General features: G+C 46.5%; 1 long non-coding RNA gene and 1 pseudogene across 3 annotated transcripts; one reads left to right on the top strand and one right to left on the bottom strand.

The window, feature by feature from the left end:
• Positions 1–1,229, bottom strand: part of LOC141424296 (serine palmitoyltransferase small subunit A pseudogene) — a 55,880-nt pseudogene extending 54,651 nt beyond the window's left edge.
• Positions 1,230–1,240: 11 nt separating this feature from the next.
• On the top strand, positions 1,241–14,838 carry LOC141424153 (uncharacterized). Of its 3 annotated transcripts, XR_012449067.1 has the most exons (3): positions 1,241–1,686; positions 9,171–12,011; positions 12,167–14,838. It is a non-coding gene; the product is annotated as an uncharacterized lncRNA (long non-coding RNA). The 3 variants fall into 3 exon arrangements; XR_012449068.1 differs by lacking the exon at positions 1,241–1,686 and having other exon boundaries at positions 1,693–12,011; positions 12,173–14,838; XR_012449066.1 differs by lacking the exon at positions 1,241–1,686 and having other exon boundaries at positions 1,693–12,011.
• Positions 14,839–16,551: the final 1,713 nt, after the last annotated feature.

Raw genomic sequence — 16,551 nt, 5'->3', positions numbered from 1 at the left:
CTCTGTGTCCATAATTAACTCTAAAATTTCAGCATAAAGTCTGAAATCCTTGCCACTCTACATGAAGTGCTTCTGTCCCCTTAATGCATGTTATCACCACACTCCTCTCTCCGCTTCAGCCAACTGACCACAGCTTGCTGTCTGCAGATCTTGCATGAACATCTGCACACACTTCACTCAAAGTTCACCTCCACACTTTCTTTCACTAGCCCCCATCTGCTACCAAGCACTTGAAATGAGCTTAGTCTGAATTGAAATATGCTGGGAGTATAAGATGTTCATCAAAGGTTTAGAAGGAATTTAAAAATGCAAAGCATCTTATCAATAACTTTATGTTGGTTACATGTTAGAATAATATGCAGCATATGTTGGTTGGGTTATTACTAAAACCACTTTAACCCGTTTGTATGTTTTATAATGTAGCAAATTACAATCCTGGTCCTCAGTGTATTTCTATTGGACGAATGCTTTTCAGCCTTTGGTTATGATCAAGTGCAGTGTTTCTATTGGACAATGCTGCTCCACCGTGTTACCCTCTTTTGGATTCTTCTTGCGTATTAACAGCTGTGTGAAATTACACTATCCATTTGCTAGTTTTGTCAAACCAGAAGGTAAGACCGGTAATTTACACCGACTCCTGGGCATTTAGGACACAGCCTGGAGCATTGTAAGTTTTCAATAATTTTTTATTAAGTATTTTTATTTTTTAATTATTTTTGTACTTGGGGGTACATTGTGACATTTGCAAAACTTCTTACAATATACCATAATTGAATTCATCCGCTCCATCTTTCTCCTTTATCCCTTCTCGCCCAATTCCTGGAATAATTTTAACAGATCTCATTTTTTGCTTTCTTTTTTCTTCTTCTTCTTTTTTTTTTTTTTAATGAATGACCTTACTCTTCTCTACTGGAGAAAGTCCCAAAACACTGAGTCTGAGGTCGTTTGACCTGCTCCCACTATCAACACTGACCATATGCTATTGACCCTAGGAGGAGAAGTGTTGGAGAGTCACACAGATTTTTGTTTTTTTAAAAAAAAGACTCCTCTGCAGAAATCGCTGGTTACACAACCGCGAAGGGGACTCCGCGAGCCTTGCGCGCCTTACTATCTAGCTGAGCGCTTCCGCCTCCGGCCACACAGCGGCAAGCGAGAGTGCGGAGGCGATGGTACAGTCCGCCCTCCCCGCGCCCCTCAGACAGTGGGTTCTTCCGCTCGTAGAAAAGCATTGTGGGACGGCGGCTTGGCCTTTCTCCCCACTCTGCGCCTGGGTGGTTTTGCAGGCGGCTCCTGCATGGCGGGCGACCCGCGCCGGGGGCTCTTCCACCACGGGCACCCGAGGCAGGAGAACGCGACCGCCCGGGGCCTAGCGATGCGCCCCGGCAACTGCTGTGAATGCGGAGGGCAGCGGCCCAAGCCCGGCCTCGCTCCCCGAGGCGGCCTTTGGCCTGTAATGCCTTCCCGGGAAATGGGAGACGAAGTGGATTTGCTTTTATTGATGGTTAGGGATCCTTAAATACCAGCGGATATGTTTGTCCTGTGAGCAGGACAGGCCCCGGTGTCACAGCCTCTCCGCCCGCCCCACCGCGGTGTGAAGACAGACGCTAAGGGCCGCTGGAGACGCGCGCGATTGCAGCCGTTTCCACGTGCGGAGCTGCGGGAACCGAATGCGGTCTCCAGCCGTGGGTAAGCTTTCATGGTTGTGCATGGTGCCTCGTGGATTAAAGAATTCTATGCATTTGTTTAAAAGACAAGGCTGGTTTTGAATCCTAAGAGGAAATCAAGAGCTGGGATTAGTTCCCTTTCAACAACTGCACTGAGCCAGTCAGCCTTAGGGCGTGGAGAGACCGTGGGCAGTTTTTATGTAGCCTTTGTGTTGCCCGTTCACTTTTGGAAACTTCTGTCTGAAAACTTTGGAATGGGGGTCCGGTGGGCGTGTCCCTCATCCGGGGGATTCTCCGGGCGGAACCCAGGTTGGAGACCCTCGGATCAATGGGACTGGAGAGGGGAGGAAGACAGGACCGTGACCTGACGTGGCAGCGGGGAGATGGGGGCCTGGGAGGGCCGGGGATAGAGGTCATCTTGCTGCCCACCCTGCCCCTGCAAGGACGGGGCTGTAGGATAGTGCTGGTTTGTAGGGGGTTCGGGTCAGGTCACCCAAGCCCTAGAATCCCGGATCGCACCCGCCATCCGCAGGGCTGGGGGGGCTTGGGTCTTTGAGTTTGTTGACGCAGTTCGTGCTGCTTTGAGAGGCAAATGATTTCTTAAACTTCGAGGGCCTTCATCTATCTAATAACGGGTTCTGCTAAATCTGCGGCTCTGGGTACCCTTGAGGTCCCATGTGGTCCCACGCGGTTCCTGGCTCCACGTCACCAGTGAGTTGGCCTGGTCCCTCCGCACAGGACATGCTCATTTCATGCAAGTCTTGCTGGGAGCCAGTGCAACAAACCTCTCCCAGATAATGGAGTTGTATATTTCATTAAGGAAGGCACATTTTAAATAGTTTCGTCAAATGCAAAGCCTTCCTTAAACTTATAACTTTGAAGAACTCCAGAACTTAATTTTTTCAGGCAGCGAAGGATGGGAATCCTAAAGGACCTGGGTGGCAGATTCCATTTATCTGGTTGATTTATAAAAATCTTCACTTCTAAAGTAACACTGTGTCTTTGATTCTGCTGTCTGCAGGCCTCACCTGTCTCCCAGGAACATAGCTGAGATCCAGGAAGTAAGGAAAACCAAAAAAAGAACTTTGAGCACTCAACATAGATGTTACAAAGTCCATGTACTATGTACTGAAGCCAGTGTGTGTTACATGGAGGTGACGTACACTGAAAGGCTCAGTTGCATGATTTCCAGTGACAGCCAAGCAATTGTGATAGCTAACTTTAAGCACTTTCTGTGTATTGAGTAGTCAACTAAGTGCTTTCCATGACTTACTCGAGACATCCTTAAAACAACGTAGGGGTAGTTGCCATTGTCCCTGTTCTGAGAGAGAGGAATCTCAGAAGGTAATCGTAGTGACAGAGCCAGGGTAGAAACACAATCAGTAATTCACAGTTAAGGATTTTGACTAAATCTGTCTGCTTTGGCCTAAGGAGTTAGTTTAAATGTTTGATGCTAGTGGATTAGGTCTTTTTGTTCTTGTACTAAGATGTTACTTTCAATCTTTAGTTTTACTTCAAAATCTTTGTATGAGTGTGGGTCCTAGAATCTCCTTTTCTGGCAGGTAGTTAATTTGTATCCACACTAAAATGTTGGGGAGAATTCCTAATTCTTAAGAGGATGGTGAGTTGCAAGGAGAGGGTCTGCTGTTTTGTTTTTTACATATTCATTGTTTTCATTTGGGAGGTTGAGAGCATTAAGGAAAATGGAAAGTACTTCAGCTACAATGCCAACAAAGGGCCGGGCATTGGTGGCTTACACCTGTAATGCCAGCTACTCAGGAGGCAGAGATCAGTAGGATTGTGGTTAAAAGCCAGCCCCAGGCAAGTAATTCTGGAGACCCTATCTTGAAAAAAAAAACCCATCACAAAAAAGGGCTGGGGGGGATGGCTCCGGTGGTAGAATGCCTGCCTAGCAAGAGTGAGGTCCTGAGTTCAAACCCTAATGCCACAAAGGAAGATAGTGTGTGTTCCCAAGTATTTCTGGCCGGTGGATTTCCTTCTGGTGTGACTTTTCGAAACCAGCCTCTTAAAAAATGAAATCTCCAAGATCTTTGTCAGAAATCACCAAGATCATTGCTTCAGAATTAAGTGCTGGGCTTCACTAACTGTGTTGCTTTTCCATCCTAAATTATAAAAGTTGTTGAAAGAATAAGAACTTGATAGAATTTCTCATATAACAGGAATAGGAGACAATATAGAACCAGCTTGTGTTTCTCACCTCAAAAATACTGGGATGGGGCTTATTTTAGGATTTTGGCACTTTTGAACAGGCCTGCAGCCTCCAAACCACAGGCCCTTTTTCCTAAGGGTGAAGGACAGGGTGGGCTTGGGAGGAAGCTGGGATTCAGTTTCCTGCAATCTCATTCCAGAACAGCTCCTATTAAGGATCTGTTTTTAAAAAAGTGGGACAGTGAGTTGATCTTGTTTGAATCTGCATTCTTTTATGACTGCATCTGCCATGGTCATTACAGAGGGCTCCCCAAAATGAAGGGTGAGTGTCATATTTCTGAACTATCATGGCAGTCTGATCCTCGGTATGCTCAAATCATCGCTCTCTTTCTGTCCTAAACGCTGCCTAGATAACCTGGGAGAACAAGCATGGCGTTTAGATGAAGGGGCTTCTATCTCTGTTTCCCTGTAGGCGGTTAAGTGCTCTATCTACAGAGTTTGAGTGACAGGGGAGTCCCGAGAGCCATGACCCCCAGCCCTCCTCCCCTGCCTGGTCTCTCTCCTTCCCTCCTAGATGTTGTTATGCAGGCTACAAACTTGTCAACCTCCCAAACAGTGTCTCTGCATATCACATATTTGGGTTTATATTTTTAAGTAAGTGGAAAATACCTCCTTTTATTGCTGACACTGAGTACTTCGGGAAGCTTTTGCATCATATTCCCAACTCCCTCTTGGTGCTGTTATTGAGTGCTAGTCTCTGGAGTGATCATTGCTCTGAAGCATTTATTAACCACCTGCTGTGTGCAAGGCACCCAGGCAATTCACAGCAACCGCTGGCAACAATCAAAGTTTTTGCTCTGGAAGCTGCAGTAGACTGCTTGCTTAGCAGGCTGGAGGTTCAATCCCCAGCGTTGAAGGGGGGAAAAAAAGGCACCAGCAGTTCAGATGAGATGGTAAGACACACGTATGAAAAGATAAAAATGTGGATATGTGGATGTCAAACCAGATGGGCAATAAATAGTATGGGTGTGAAGCAACAAAAAAGATGCCAGAGATGCCTCTGGCTTCCCAACAAGGAGTGTAAAGAACTCCGCAGAAAAGAATAAAAGTTTGCCGATGGACACAGGTGACCTGAATGTGTATTCGTACCATGGTCCTGGGTAGGACCGGGCAGACTGAGGAAGAGACAAGGTGACACATGCCTCTAAGTTAACTTGTTATTTCAAAATATAATCAAAGACAAGAAACCAAGAGAAATAATCTGTAGTATAGGTGACAGTAGGTTAAGAACCATCAAAATTGACCAAGTTGGCAGTTCACAGAAAATAAGACCAATTGGCATGCAGAAATCCCCGGCCTCACTAGTTCTGAACTTGGGTGTGCAAATGGCAGCACACACCATTATCTACCCACTAGGTGGAGAAAGTGGAAGTGTTACGCTGAGGAAAAGGGCGTTCCCTGCAGGTGTTAATGGCCTGGTCGCTGCCTCCCTAGGACAGGTTTGGCCGTGCTAGGTGACAGTGTTCATGTTTATTGTACCAGTAGTTTTAAGGAATCTGGGCTATAGAAATTGTCATATGTGAACAAATGACATAAAAGTATAAAATGTTCATTGTACCTAAGTAAGTGCAAAACACCATCTATAGGTACAAAGATGTTTGTGCAAGATTTATAACAAAAATTGTAAACAACGCAAAGAACTGAGCTAGAGTGAGACATACTCATAGCAGGGAATGATGAATCTGAGACATAGCTTCAAAAAGCACGCTTAAAGCCACCATGAGCCATGCTTTGAGGGGTAAATGTATACAGTACCTATACACAAACACATAGAGAAGGGGCTTTTGAAAAGCTTGGGAAGTTACACTTGGAAGTGGCAGGGGTGTTGAAAAAGACCTAATCACTTTTGGGATGAGCAGTACTTAGGGGGCGGTACCGCTCTAGCCGTGCCTCCAGCCCTTTTTGCTTTAGCTGTGTTCCAGAAAGGGTCTCCAAGAATCCTACAGGCGTGCACCACCATGCCTGATCCTTTGTTGAGATGAGTCTCACTTTTTGCCCAGGCTAGTCTCAAAGCACAGTCCTTTCAGTCTCTACCTCCCTAGTAGTTGGGATGAGCTACTATGTCCCTGATCTAAAAATGCAACTTTTAACTACATCAGACTTTAAAGTAGCTACACTGAAGTATATAGTAGCTCAGCTTTGTGAGTAAAGACAGGAGAGATGTTAAGTTTAATGAGTGACTTCCATTTGACAAGTGATGCTACTTACTATGGATGTTTGGTGCACTTGGTACTAGGACATCAGTGTCTGAAGTGCTTACAGTGCATATTCTGTGAGTGCTTGTTACCTGAGAGCTTTGGTGTATGTTGTTCTAAAACCAGGTTGTTGGTGTTGGCTCGGGTGTGGCTCAGTGGTAGAGCACTTGCCTAGTATGCATGAGCCCTGGGTTCAATCCTGGCACAGCAAATCAATAAATTAAAATGGAGATAGGGCTAGAGGTAAGGCTCAAGTGGTAGAGCATTTGCCCAACAAGCAGTTACTAGCAAACACTCCACAGCATCCCCCGAGGTGATTCCTGGGCCCCTCACATCCTCAGCTGGGATTCCTGCCTTCCTGTGGAGACTGACATTTCTACAGTGCAAAGGGAAAGGCTGCTAATTGCCAATCAGGATCCAAGCCAGGGAGCACAGTGTAGAATCATGTAAGCATCTGGGGATTCCCAGCATGCTGGTCCCTGCCTGGATTCTGCACCATGGTGCCAGTGCTGTCTGTCCTCCTCTCTACCCTGTGCTCACCCAGGGAGCTCTCCATGCTCTAGCTGGTAGTGAATTGGGACAGAGCACATTAACTGTTCAGGCGAAAGACACAGCTGGACTTGGAAATGCTTTAGAAGTGTATTCCCCAAATACCACACAATGAAAATTTGCCCAGTGACACGAAAAGGTGACTGCCTTTTTCTTTTCTCCATGTGTCCATTCATTCAGCAAGTATCTTGTGGAGCCTGCTGTGTGTCAGGCCCAGGGTCCCACATAAGGAATACAAAACGGAATAAGGCACGACCCCTGCCTATCTCAGCTTTGTGGTGAGTGGAGGTTTGGGGAGAGAGGAGGCAGGAACCCAATCATAGTGTGTCTTTTTAAGTCTGTAAGAAAAACGAGGGCAGCAGCTGGATGAATCAACAGCACAAGGGAGGATGTCCCAGAGGAGGTGACAGGTGAGGTGAATCTCAAAGAGGAGTGATTAGAGCTATATTATTGTCCTTGGTGTTTAGTACAGGAATGCTGAAAATGAGGACAGAAGTACTCTGCCTGGTTTCCAAAGCTGCTTTAGAATAAACCCTTTTTATAATTTTTCTTTCCTTTTTTTTTTTTTTTTGGTAGTACTGGGATTTGAACTCAGGACTACACACTTGCTAAACAGGCAAATGCTACCACTTGAGCTGTACCTCCAACCCCCCCTCCTCCTTTTTTTTTTTTTTTTTAAAGAATCAACCCTTTATGGAAAAATTTGCCCATCTGTATCCTGTAAGGTTTTTGGTAGAAGTGGGATTTGAACTCAATGCTTCACACTTGCAAGGCAGGCACTCTACCACTTGAGCCACACGTCCAGTCCATTTTGCTATGGTTTTCTTGGAGAGGGAGTTTCACAAACTATTTGCCTGGACTGGCCTTGAACTGCATTCCTTCCAGTCTTAGACCCCACAGTAACTAAGAGTATAGGTGCTCAGCTTGTATCCTATAAGTTTGAAACATTAGGTGGAACCGTACAGCAAGCAGACTGGAAACTTATCTTTGAAGGCTTCAACAAACATCCAGTGTGAGTTGTCTGCTTCCAGTTTCTTTTCCCATCTCGGGTCTAGTTTTTACCATCAGCTTCATGGCTTCTCCTTTGAACACCGATCTCTCGTGGAAAAAAGTCCTCGTTGCTGAGGAAAAGACTTAACAGCACATGTGCTGCCTGAATCTCTTCCTTTGGCTCTTGAAATTGGTTTCTGTTGATGGGTTTGGAAAGAGTCAACTTTTCTTGGTTTCTCTTTAGATGTTACTGTGAATAAGCTGGAACTGTAATTACTCATACTTAGAAAATAACATTCTTGCATCCAGGTTCTTAGTTTCAGCAAACTATGAAGTGTCATTGAAAAACAATGTGATTTATTTTATGTCCCGGGGTGTTATGAATGTCACTTGGTTGTAGTGACTCTTCTGTTAAATACATGCTTACTAAAATGCATAATGGTGCTGGGCATGGTGGTGCACACCTTGATCTCAGCACCCAGGAGGCTGAGGCAGGAGGATATAAAGTTCAAGACCAGCCTGGGAGAGAGAGAGAGAGAGAGATCCTGCCTCAAAACAAAAACCAAAATGATGTATGATGAATCTAAAAGATGGAGTTTAATTTTTTTTTATTTGTAACTTTGTTGTTGTTGTTTGCTATAGTGGGGTTTGAACTCAGGGCCTCTTGCTTGCTAGACAGGCGCTCTGCCATTTGAGCCACTCCACCAGCCCTTTGTTTTTGTTATTCTTTTGGATAGGGTCTCGTTTTTGCCCAGGGCCAGCCTAGGACACAGCCCTCCTACCTGTGCTTCCTCCATTGCTGGAGTCACAGGTGCATGCCACCACACCCAGCTTGTTGGTTGAGATGGGAGTCTTTCAAACTTTTTTGTCGAGGCTCACCTCAAACTTTGATCCTCCTCATCTCCACCTCCTACCAAGTAGGTGTGCACTGTTGTGTCATTATTCCAGGGGACGAGAGGCTCCTGCTTGGAGACCTAAACCAGTCTCCTCAGCTGATTCCTTGTCCCCTTAATCAGAGTAGCTTCCAACTCCACCCTCCAAAGATTTGTCACCATGGAGAAACTGGGTTTGGGCTCTGGTTTGTTGTGATGGCACTGGGGATTGAACCCACGGCCTCAGCATGCTAGGCAAGCATGCTTCTACTGCGTCATATGCCCCTAGCCATGGAGACCGTATTTTAAAATGGAAAGATCCAGAGGTAAAGACAGTTACAATGCTAATAATAGCCCAGCTGTTGAAAGAAATGTACTCCTGCCTGAGGTGACAGAATGAGAAGCGCAGTGCTCCTTGGAGGACACCCGTCCTGGTGTGCTGGTGGTACAATGAAGTCACTTTCCTAGACTCACCTATCACAGGAAGACAAAAGCTGGCAGGGCCTTCAAGAGTAGTGCACACTGGGATGCTAAAGGAAAGAAAAACTGGAAGTACTCTTGGTTACTCACAGTTGTCCTAGACCCGGGCCTCCGACGCCAGCCCTTGCCCCACACACACTTCCCGTGTCGCTCTCCAGGACTTTTCTCATGCTTTCTTTCTGTTTGTTCAGGTATTTCCGGGAAAAGCCAGCTTCTGTTTGCACTGGTATTCACAACTCGCTACCTGGATCTTTTTACTTCATTTATTTCATTGTATAACACGTCTATGAAGGTATGGTATGGTATCTGACAGAGTGCATTTTATCCATAATGCACAGACCTGTGGGACATTGTTCCTTTATGTCATCTGTGTCTTGGTTAAAAATCATATCTAAAGACGCTGGCTTTGTTTTGTTTTGGTTTGTTTGGTTGTTTGTTTGTGGTATTGGGGTTTGACTCAGGGCCTCACGCTCACTAGGCAGGCGCTCTGCCACTTGAGCCACTCCGCCAGGCCTAAATGTGTTGTTCCTGTCTTTAAAACTTTCGCCACCTTGACAGCCTTGTATATGTGACTGCGAATAATTGTTTTGTTCCAAAACAGCATCTGTTTAATTGGAGCCCTGGGCCCTAGAGGCTTTAAAATGTAAGTTCCTCAAGCATGAGGAAGCTTCCAAAGCTCTTGCTAGCCCTGCCTGCTCTGTTGTCAAGCAGTGGGAATTACTGATTGCCCCAAGAAGTCAGAACACAAGCAGGAGTCCAGCTAGGAGAACTTACTGGTCACAGCGTCTCGTGTCACCACCCTGTGAGGCACCGTGTGGAGGCTGCTGCTTGTTTGCTTCTCTCCACTGAGTCCATTTTTCTTAGACTTCTGCTGCACTTAAACAGCACCTGTACCAAAAATTACTTTTTTATACATATATATTGCTGCTGCTGCTGCTGGTGGTACTGGGATTTGAACTCAGAGGTTTACACTTGCTAGGCAGGCATTCTACACAGCCCTTTTTGGAGATAGTCTGGTTATTTTGCAGATAGATTATTGGTTTTGCCTAGGCTGGCCTGGACCGTAATCTGTCTATTTTATGCTTTCTGCCATAGCTGGGATGAGATGTGTGTGCCACCACACACAGCTTTTTCCATTGAGATGGGGGTCTCAATAACTTTTGCCCAAGTTGGCCTGAACTGTGATCCTCCCAGTCTCAGCCTCCCAAGTAGCTAGGATTGCAGGTGTAAGCCACTGGCACCAGGCTCAGAAGCATTTTTATGAGCAGAGATTAAAGTAGATAAAGCAGTATTTGGATCTGTTGTCTTTACCAAATAGCAAATTTGAGCCAGGCACTGGTGTCCATGCCTGCAATCCTACCTACTTACGAGGCTGACATGGGAGGATCGTGGTTCAAAGGCAGCCCGGCAAACAGTTTGCAAGACCCCATCTCAAACATAACCGGAGCAAAAATGAACTGGAGGCATGCCTTAGCTCTAGAGTGCCTACTTTCTAAGGGTGAAGCCCTGAGTTCAAACTCTGGTCCCACCAAAAAGAAAAAAAATTGCAGTCACCTGTCATGGCTCCATTATTTATTACCAAGTGATAGGAGTCTAATTACTTGTCTTCAAAATGACTAGGTTTCTGCTCGTTGTCTAGCCAGTTTAAACTGCAGGCAATAGAGGTGTATGAGCCAAAGCCCCCCACTTCAGGCAGAAATCCTGCTTGCGTGGTGGGAGGTTATTTTTTATTCGGATTTTTGGTTTGTTTTGGCAGTACTAGTGTTTGAACTTGGGGCCTTGTATTTCCTAGGTAAACACTCTACCAACACTTTGTGCTGTGGTCTGTTTTGCAGGTAGGGCCTCACACTTTTTGCCCCCTACCATCCTTCTCCTACCTCTGCCTTCTGCCTAGCTTGGATTATAGACATATACCACTATGCCCAGCTTGTTTTGTGACATGGGATCTTGCTAACTTTTTTGTTGGGGTTGGCCTCAAACCATGATCCTCTGATTTCCCCATTGCCCATGTAGCTGGGATTACAGACATATGCCACCACGCCCACCTGCTTGGTTGTGGTTTCTAAGCATCATGTCCTGAAAGTCGGTGGAGTGAGAGCCAAGCTATATGTACTTGCCTTTAACTGCTGTGTGCTGGCGACAGGAGAGCTCTTCTTTCCCAGCAGCTGCTGAGGCCCGATAGGCTAAAGCTCCATGGGCACAGGCCACCATTCTTGAAGCACTCAGCTAAGTTCTGTTCATTTTAAAAGTGTTTTTATTGTTGTGTTGTATCAATGAAGTAATCAGTAATGGCATTTGGCTTGAATCTTCCCTTCATTCATTCACTCACTTGTTCCCTCATTCATTCATTCATTCAAGAAAACCTTTGGCCCAGCAACCTCTGCACCAGGGCACATGGGTGGATGGAAAGAGAGGTCTGAGAAAAGGTGGTGGAATTAACACATCTCATGAGCCAAATTCTCCATCAACCACTTGATTGGGCAGGGATAAATGGAGAAATGGACAGGGTTAGGCCACACCCATGGGTCATTACTCTGTAGTGGGGACACAGGTGTGCACACAGCCCAAGTAGAGCAAAGGGAGTGAGGAGGGAGATGGGGAGCCATGATGCCAGCTGCAGGGCATGATAGTGGCAGGGGACAGCCTCAGGATCTCCAGATGGGCTTTTCTCCATCATCACAGTGTGAGAGGCCCCTTGGGAGACCTCTGTCCCACAGTGGGCTCTACAGTCCTCTTTGTACAGAGCAGGGGTGATGTGTCCCTGGGCTGAGAGGGTCAGCCTGCTCTTCTTCCTGGCACTTGACTGCAGGTGCAGGTGCTCCCTGGCTGTCCCTCTGACGAGGGCTCTGATTTCTTTCCCCAGATATCTGGCCAATGACATGGAAGAGGACAACCAGGCTCCTAAGCAAGACATATTTTACTTTCTTTACGGAAAGAACTACTTCCAGCACCCTCTGTTCCACAAGTTACGGTACCAGATGATGCGATCCATGGGCTGGAGGATGCGGGTGTCCCGAGAGGAGTGTGAAGAGGTGAGGGTCCGGGCTGCGAAGGACTTGGGGGGAAGGCTCTGGATTGGAGAGCGAAGGAAGGAATGGGTTTGGGAACTAGAAAGAAGTGGAGGCCGGACATGGGGAGAGGTCTCCCTGGGGAGCAGCACTGTTCATGAAGCTGTTTTTCTTTACAGATCCAGGCCTATAACCCGGACCTCTGGGTGTGGGGGCGAGACCGCACCCACCTGCCTTAGAACTCTGTTCCATCATCGGCTTCAGTAAAGGTGTGTCTGTGTCCTTGTAGTGTGCCCAGGGCGATTTGATGTCTGCTTAGGAAATCCTGAAACCCCCTTGCCTGACCACTCCGTGCCACACCTGGTGCCACACCATAAAGCAGCCCAACCATCCCAGGCTGTAAGACACTCCCGGTCACTGCACAGCCATAGAAATGACAACCAGAGAGAAGTGACCCTGAGAGACGTGCTGGGGGCCAGGGGCCGGCCATATAGCCAGGCCTCAGAGACACCCAAGTGTCGCTAGGGCTCGGATGAGGTAGAAATCCTTTAACCCAAAGCCATTGGGTCCGAATGGCAGCTGTGAGCAAGTGCTGATTTCTGTCAGCCGCGAGTATCCGCTAGCTGTAACCTCCATATGCCCATCATCCGAGCTTTTGCCGTCACTTCTTAATTCAGTCTTGACCTAGGGTCCCATGCGGTACCAACTCTGGGGACTCACTGATAACACAGTGATGTGGGAAGTAAAAATAGGAGGGTCAGGATCTAGGCAGGCATGGGTACAAAACAAGACCCCATAGGAAAATAACTAAAGCAAAATAGGACTGCAGCCATGGCTCAAGTATAGTAGAGCACCTGTCCAGCAAGTCAAGGCCCTGAGTTCAAACCCAAGTGCCATAAAAAAAAAGAAAGAAAGGGAAGGAGGGAAGGAAGGAAGGAAGGAAGGAGGGAAGGAAGGAAGAATGGAGAAATGGAGGGAAGGAAGGAAGGAAGAATGGAGGAATGGAGGGAAGGAAGGAAGGAAGGAAGGAAGGAAGGAAAATGGGAGGAAGGAAGGGGGAGGACAGAGGGAGGGAGGGAGAAAGGAAGGACGGAAGGAAGGAAGGAAGAAGAAAATGTGGGAGGTCTGAATATTATCAATGACAGATGGCCACTAACTAGTTTAGTCCTAATTTGACTTGAAACAAATTTCCTATGGCCAGAATTCTCTTTGAAATTTCTTGTTTTCCTTACCCTACCACTGTTGGACCAAGTTCCCCTCTTCTCCCTTTCCCCTCAAGTTTATGGTCAAGAACGTTGGTCGGAACTGTGCGCAGCTTGCGGTGGCTGCACACAAGCCACACCTTAACAGTGATGGATGTGAGCAGAGCATTGAGCAAAGGTTTGATTTTTGTAGAGCACAGCTAGCCCAGTTCACGCGAGGATGAAACATGGGGAGTTTGGTTTGGGATTCGGGTTCTGGTGTCCTGGTTCATGACATCCTGACGTCAGGAATGCTGTCGCACGGTTAGAGGTTCACATTTTCAGTAAGTGGAGAGGACCACGGTCTGAGTTTAGTCCACAGTCGCATTGTGAGTTCACACCTAGGGAACTGTGTCTGACATCGCTTTTTTCTTCCTTCCTTGAGCAGAATCACCTCATGTTCTGCTCTACAGAAGACTGTTGGGCCTGACCTCAGGGCTTAAGTGATTGTTGGAGTCATGGAAAGAAAAGCCCAAGAGTCATCACAATTCTTGGTGATGCTTCAGAGCTGGGCATGGTTGTGTATACCTGTAATCCAGCTAACTGGGAGATAGAGACAGGACGTCAGGAGTCGGAGGCCAGCTTAGGCAAAGCTAAGGAGAACCTAGCTTAAAACAATAAAATAAAGGGCTGGAGTCATAGCTCAAGGGATAGAGTACCTCCCTGGCAAGCACGAAGCCTGCTTTCAATCCCCAAGACTGGATGAAGGGCTAGAGGTGAATTAGGATCTGTAAGTGGTTCCAAACCCTTGTTGGGACTGACTTAGCCTGTCGATCACCTTCCTCCTGGAGCATTGCCTCTTGACATCATTTCTCTCTGCCTTCCAGATCGCTGTGCCCAGGGAGATGGGAATGTTCATCAGGAAGTCTAAACCAACACTGAAGCCAGCTGGAGCAAGGAAGAGCGAGGAGTTTCCCAAACCTAGAAGAACCCAGATTCTTCCAGAACAAGCCTAATAAAACTACCCCACTCCTCGGTGTGGGGGCACACCTGGGAGTCCATGAAGGAATGAAGGGAAATCAGGCCTTGCTGGGTCCCTTCTTTCCTGAGGCACCTGTAGTCTCACCAAAATTCACGTTGCGGTCATATGCTCACGTATATTTGGTTTGCCAGATTTGATGACTGTTTTTAATATGTAAACTTAGACACGTGGGATCATAATAGAGTTAGTGTAAATATAGTTAATATAAATCATAAGTTATATTGAATTATTTTGAATAAGTTGGTCATAAAATGTTTACGATATTTATTTGCAATGTTTTGAGATGGTTGTAGATTTGAAAACATGCTGTTCTTTATATTTTCATTATTCAGATTATAACTTACACATTCATAAATGTTTTTACTCTTACAATAAGTTCTTTTTATCCATTCTACTTATATATTATAGCTATGTAAGAATACTCAAATTGTTGGGAATATACATTTTTATTTGATGTTTTAGCCTTTGTTGTTGAACTGTGAACATCGACTTGCACTGACAGGTTGGTTTGCCATTTTATAAAGGGTATGTGTTTTGTAAGAGCGCCCATGTTTTGTGTGTTCAAAGAGGACAGGGCCACTCTTCCCTTGGGGAAATACAATAAAGATGAAATGTCCTTTAATCTTCACGAAGCGTGTGTGGTTTTTTCCTTTGTCAAATATTACTGTTGTGTGCATCAGTTATGCATGTTTGACCAAGGTCTTAGCTCTGAAAAAGAATCCTGGATGATTTTTCATGTGTGAAAAATAGAAGACGCCGCAGATCCTAAGCTGGAATTGGATGCCAGACACGAGGGGAAGCTGTTGAGGGGGACATCAGGAAGAGTAGAAAGAATGCGGAAACTTCCATGGGTGCCTGGAAAAGAATCCCAACTCAGATATAAAGGAACGGTGGACCCCAGAGAGGCCTCCCTGGAAATGGTCCCGGGAGAGGGATGACACAGCGAAAGGTGCACTTGCTCTTTGAGTCATCCTGGGGCACTTTTATCACCACCTCTGGTCCAGTCTTACAAAAGCCAAGGAGAATGGAGAGGGGAGATGAAATAGAAAGAGCTGGAAATAAAGGAGGGTGTAGAATGGAGCCGTTTGTGAGGAAATAAGTTGCAGGAAGAGGTAAGGCTGTTCCAGAGATGAGCACAGAGAGGTTGAGTGACTGCAGGAAAACATGGTGGGAAATGGGGGTGTGGCACAACACAGGAGCAGGTGGGGAAGAAGCAGCTGGACGCCATGTGTCAGCCAGAAGCAAATAAAACCCAAGAGGCAGACAACAGGGTGACAATATTCTGAGGCAAGAGAGCCATCGATGAGATGCGAATGGGCTTCTAGACAAAGGGGGGCACAGCGTAAAGGGTGGAGGGCTGAACCAGATGAGCTTAGACGAGGCTGCATGTTTTCTCCTACATGGAAGACAGATCCAAAGATAGACACACACACAGAACAAGCGTGATCGCACACACGCTCAGATGTAGAACACATTTGTAAACGTGGAGCTGCTCTAGGGCCTCGGGGGAGGAGGGAGAGGAGGAGAGAAGGCTGGAGCGTCAGTAATGTCGTAAAACATATGCCTGTGAAGGAAGAGGACACAGGGTGTGCACTGAACGCTGCCGAAAATGGGGGTGGGAGGTAAAGGGGTAAGGGGGAGAAATGGGAGGGGTTGAACAAACCAAAGTAAAGTTTACCCACAGTGGGGTTTGAACATGAACTTAAATATTCACAATGAAAGACAGGACTGTAAAATGTGTACAGCGTGTGGGGTGCTAGTGGGAGAGGAGCTGAATGAGGGAGATGAAGGGGAGGGAATATGGAGGATGGACTTCACATATGCTATGAACTAGAGCAAAAAAATCTCTTGCGATTGCTGTAAGTGGGGTGGGGAGGGGTCGAGGGAGAGATGGTGGGTGATCTAATCTATGTGCAATACAAGCCCATCTGGAATTGTCACAATGCAGCCCCTCTACAATGAACAGATCCTAATTTTGAAAAGAGTAATGGATGCTGGCCAGGCACGGCGGCACAGGCTTATGATCCCAGCTACGTCGGAGGCATAGGTAGGAGGATGACTATCTGAAGCCGGCCCAGGCAAAAAGTTTGCGAGACCCTATCTCAATACTGAAGCCAGGTATAATGATGCATGCCTATCATCCCAGTATCTGGGAGGTGTAGATAAGAGGAACTTGGTTGAAACAGCTCTGGGCAAAAATATGAGACGTTATCTGAAAAATAACTAAAGCAAAAATGGGCTGGGAGTATGTCTCAAGTGGTAAGGCCCTGAGTTCAAATTCCAACACCATTTAAAAAAAAAAAGCTCACAAAGCCTACTGTAAACACATACTGCATCCAAA

The sequence above is a fragment of the Castor canadensis genome, chromosome 6 (assembly GCF_047511655.1).
Source record: "Castor canadensis chromosome 6, mCasCan1.hap1v2, whole genome shotgun sequence".
Classification (NCBI taxonomy): domain Eukaryota; kingdom Metazoa; phylum Chordata; class Mammalia; order Rodentia; family Castoridae; genus Castor; species Castor canadensis.
The sequence above is the reverse complement of the archived record's forward strand: the minus strand, read 5'-3'. Positions and strand labels throughout refer to the sequence as shown.